This window comes from Ochotona princeps, chromosome 15 (assembly GCF_030435755.1).
Source record: "Ochotona princeps isolate mOchPri1 chromosome 15, mOchPri1.hap1, whole genome shotgun sequence".
In the NCBI taxonomy this organism is placed as follows: Eukaryota; Metazoa; Chordata; class Mammalia; order Lagomorpha; family Ochotonidae; genus Ochotona; species Ochotona princeps.
Genome location: NC_080846.1, coordinates 16,080,180 through 16,085,551, shown reverse-complemented (window position 1 = coordinate 16,085,551; position 5,372 = coordinate 16,080,180).

Sequence of the window (5,372 nt, the reverse complement as noted above, 5' to 3'; positions counted from 1 at the left end):
TGTCTGGCTTTGCCTCTTTCAGTTTTTTTTTTTTTTAAGATTTATTGATTTTTATTGGAAAGTCAGATAGAGAGGAGTAGAGACAGAAAGATCTTCACTCCCCAAGTGGCCTCAACGGCTGGAGCTGAGCCAATCCGAAGCCAGGAGCCAGGAGCTTCTTCCGGGTCTCCCACTTGGGTGCAGTGTCCCAAGGCTTTGGGCCGTCCTTGACTGCTTTCCCAGGCCACAGGCAAGGAGCTGGATGAGAAGTGGGGCAGCTGGGATTAGAACCAGCGACCATATGGGATCCCAATGCGTTCAAGGCGAGGACTTTAACCACTATGCTATCATGCCAGGCCCTCAGTTCTGTTTCTAAGAGGTATTTTATCCCCTGTCTTTGGCACAGCAAAACAAGTGTTGGGAGTAATATTTTTTAATTTTTAGAAAGTTTTATTTTATTTGAAAGGCAAAGAGAGAGATCTTACATCCACCGGCTTACTCCCCATGTGTCTGCAGCAGCCAGGGTTAGGCCAGGCTGAGGCCTGCCATCAGGAACTCCATCCAGGTCTCCCATCCATACCGGTGGCAGGGCCGGGAGAATTGGGGAAATCTCTGACAGTGAGACGGATGGGGTGCGGCTGTGCCCTGTTGTGAGTGCCAGCTCTACAGTGTGGCATAATCCACCGCATGCATGGCAACACCGCCTGCCCCTTTTCACTTCTTAAAAATTATAAATGGCCAAATTAGCAGCACTGATTTCTGCACCTATTTGCTTAGACTTCAAGAAACAAATATGTTAAAATCAAACTTGGAACAAAGTTACCTTGGTATGTTTATTGTGTGTTCTCCTGCTGGGCTGTGTTAGCAATGGCTTGGATGTTTTGTTTCTGAAGACAGATTAAAACTTTATTTTCAGGGCTCGGCAGCGTGGCCTCGTGGCTAAGGTCCTCGCCTTGATCCCATATGGCCGCTGGTTCTTATCCCGGCAGCTCCACTTCCTCTCTATCTCTCCTCCTCTCAGTATATCTGACTTTGTAATAAAAATAAAATAAATCTTTAAAAAAAAAAAAAAAACTTTATTTTCAGAGATGGTGCCATGGCTCAACAAGTTAATCCACCTGGCATCCCGTATGGGTACCAGTTTATGTCTCGGCTCCTCCACTTCCTATCCAGCTCCCTGCTTGTGGCCTGGGAGGGCAACAGAGGAAGATTCAGGGCTTTGGGACCTTGCAATCCCATGGGAGACTGGGAAGAAGCACCTTGCTTCTCATTGGATCAGCTCCAGCTGTTGCAGCCACTTGGGAAGTAAACCATCAGATGGAGGATCTGTTTTTCTTTTATAAATCTGCCTTTCCAAAAAAATAAATAATTTTTTTTCATCAGAAAGATATACAGAAAGGAGGAGAGACTAAGAGAAATATCTTCTGTCTGTTGGATGGGAAGCAGAGGCTGCTGGGACACGAACCGGTGTCCATATGGGATCCCAGGGCCTGCAAGGCAAGGGCTTTAGCCACTAGGCTACTGTGCTGGGCCAATCTTTTTTTTTAATAACTTTTATTTTCACTTTACATGAAAGGTAGATCCTCTGCTTTACCCCTCGATGCATGCTGTGGCTAGGGCTGGACCAACCCAAAACTAGCATCCTGGAACCCAATCTGGAACCCCAAGTCTTCCGCAGGGGTGGCAGGGACCCAAGTATTCGTGCCGTCACCCTGCTGACTCCCAGGATAGAAAGATCTGAGACTGGAATCAGGGACTCAGATTTGGGATGCAGGTGTCCCAGGAGGCAAACACTTGTTCCTACAGATACGCTTGACCTACACAGGTAACTCTTGAAATTATGTCTTTTCAGATGGTGCCTAAAATGCTATTGTAAGGGGCAAGCCCTCTGATAGCCACACCCTCAGTGATCTTTATAGCCAGCGGCCAGAAAGGGCGGGTCTGGTAGGGGCTGGCAGTGGAGCAGCTGGGACAACAGCTGATGCCCATATGAGATCCTGGCCAATGCAAGGCAAGGATTTAGCCATTAAGTCATCGCGTCAGGTTCTATGCACTTATTTCTCAGAACTCCAAGGATTGCGGAGGCCACCCTGCATGTGCTGGCAGCTGGGCTTCCCTGTGAGGATTCTCCGTGACTTCCCGGTGGGTGCCGTCTTCCCGTGTGCTCTTGGAGAGAAATCAAGCCTGTCCATCTGTCCTGCCCTCTTTTTTTCTTTTTAATAATTGTTTATTCATTTGAACAGAAGAGTGAGAAAAAGGGAGAGACGAGTCTTCCTGATACTAGTCCTTCCTGACCGTCCAAGTGCCTGCAGTAGCCAGGGCTGGGCCAGGCAGAAGCCAGGCGCCAGCAGTTCTATCCAGGTCCCATGTGGGTGCAGGAGCCCAAGCCCTTGGGCCACCCTCTGCTTCCCCAGGCACATCAGCAGGGAGCTAAGTGGGAAAGAAACAGAGTAACTGGACTTTGTACTGCAACCCCTATATGGGATGCCAGAGAGGAGCTAACTGCTCAACCCTTTCGTCTCTCCTTATAATGGCACCATTTTCATCACGACAGCCCTACCCTTGTGACCTCAGGTAAACATGCCTACCCCCTACAGGCTCCATCTCAACATCATCACATCAGGGGTTAGGGCTGCAACGTGTGAACGTGGAAGTTGGGGACACAATTCAGTCGTTAGCATACATGTGGATATATAACGTGTGTACAATAGTTTCAGCGTTGGCATCATTGTGCAGTGAGTTAAGCTACAGCCTATGGCACTGGCTTCCCAAATGGGTGCCAGTGGAATAGCCTGAGTGATTGAATCCTTGCAAACCCTGTGAAAACTCCTCTTCAGCCTAGCCTGATCCTGGCTGTTGTGTCTCTTAGGGGAGTGCATGTGTTGGAGCTGAGCCTCTTGGTGGCTCAGACAGAACTGTAGACAGTATATCCAGGTGCACATGGAGGAAATGGCGGTCCATCGGAGCCTGCAGAGGACACCTGTTACCACAACAGAGGACCCTAAGGTGGAATATTTCAGCCAGTGGATTATGGAGAGATCTCATTGTGATTGGAATGGTGAGATCAGCAGCAATTCAGAACTGTTGAACTATGAAAACCACTTGAGCAGTGCCCTCAGAGCATGCCCCACATGGGGACCCTGGGATGGGGTGGGAGATCGGGTGGGGCTTCTCCCTTTGTCTCCCTCCTTACCCCAGATACACACACAAGAAAATGTGGAAGCAATGGTCATACCCGCTTTCCTGTAACCCTTGACCCTTTGTTCCCTAATCAACTGCGTAAAGATTATAAATTTTTTTTAAAAAAAAGAAAAGTGTATAAGCCAGTCAAGCAACCAATACGGAAGGTCTGCAGCACCACACATACTCCTGGTTCCTGTATTTGGAATGGGCGAGGCAGAGAGATGTTCATTTTCTGTTTTCCCAGTAGTTCCTTCGGCTTCCCATGTTGTAAATTAGCCCTGGCTTTGTTTTCTACCGTTGATCTTAGGCAAAATGTCGAGAATTGATTGGCTGGCTTAGTTTTCTATTCCCAAGGCAGTGTCATTACTTATTTAGCAATTCTATCCTTGCATTACCTGATGTGGAAACCAGAGACTAATCCTTTGCCCTCGCGGACTCGGAATCTAGGTGTCAGTTTCTTATTGTCCACTAGGTGGAGCCAGGAGGAGCTCGTGTTTGCGAGTTACCTGGCACCTAGACCACGGCTAGTTTCCTGAGTGGCTGACCGGCTTTTTTTCCCCTGCAATTTCTCTCTAAGCTTACAAGGCGAAGCCGTTGAACAAACTGAGGAAGATAGCGGATCTGGAATCAACAGGGTGCATTTGCTTTCTATGCTCCCTCCTGGAGGGCAGACGATGCTAGCGGCAGGAATGGTGAAGCTGCCGTATGAGACACTTGCATCCCTTAGCAGAGGCTCAGGGTGCCACCTTGACTTCAGGGCCACTTAGCATCTGCTTCTCCTTTTCATTTGTGTATTTACTTATTAATTGAAACGTAGAGAAGACAATACACAGCACGGAGAAGACAGAGAGCATGCTGGTACTGAGTCTGGTGGAAGCCAGAAACCTGTTGTGACACACACTCATCCCAAGAGTCAGTCAGCTTTTAGAAGTCTTAAATATTTAGCCACGAATTATTTCTGTGTCCATTATTATTTTGTATATCTCACTTTTCTCCAATCTGAGATAATTTCTATTAAGTTCCTTTTTTTTCTATTAGTTTCTTGTAGAACAAGTAATACATCTTTTAAACTTTGTCCTAAAAAAATATTTATTTTGTCTTCATTTTTTGGTAGGCATTTCTACTGGCAAAATTCCAGGCTGACATCCTTTCATTTTAATACTTTAGAGATAATATCATCCCATTAACTTAATGAGATATTACTGGTAATTCTTTTTGAAAAAAAAATTATTAATTTTTATTAGAAAGGCAGGTCAGATTTACACAGAGGAAAGACAGAGAAAGATCCTCCATCTGCTGCTTCACTCCCCAAATGGCTGCAACTGCCAGAGCTGAGTCAATCTGAAGCCAGGAGCCAGAGTTTCTTCCGGATCTCCCAGGTGGGTGCAGGGTCTCAGGACTTTGGGTCATCCTCAACTGCTTCCCAGGGCATAAGCAGGAAGCTGGATGGGAAGTGGAGCAGCTGGCAGCCATGTGGGATTCTGGCTCATGCAATGGGAGGATTAAGCGACTGAGCTATGTGCCAGGCCCTCGTATTTACTCTTCACAAACTGGTTTTCAGAAATCTGATGATGTAAGCCCTCCATGGTAATGTAGTAAGCTAATCTTCCACCTGCAGTGCTGGCATCCCATACTGGTGCCAGTTTGTGTTGCAGCTGGTCCCCTTCTGATCTGGCCTCCTGCTTACAGCCTGGGAAAGCAATAGATGACTCAAGTCCTTGGGCCCTGCACTCCCATGAGAGAGACCTGGAAGAAGCTCCTGGCTCCTGGCTTCAGATTGGCGTAGCTCCAGCCATTGTGGCATTTGGGGAGTGAATCAACGGACAGAACACCTCTTTCTCTCTGTCTCTTTTCTGTAAAATCTGCCTTTCAAAAATAAATAAGTAAGGGGCTCGGCAGCGTGGCCTAGTGGCTAGGGTCCTCGCCTTGATCCCATATGGCTGCTGGTTCTAATCCCAGCAGCTCCACTTCCTCTCTATCTCTCCTCCTCTCAGTATATCTGACTTTGTAATAAAAATAAAAAAAAAAAAAATAAAAAAAATAAATAAGTAAATAAATATATTTTTTAAATAGGGAATGTTATTTTGCTTTGTTTTGTAGTATTTCTTTGCTTCTGTCTTTGCTCAGACATGAACTGGTGCCCATACGGGGTGCTAGCGCTTGCAGGCAGAGTCTTAACATACTACGCTATAATGTTAGCGCCAAAAGTA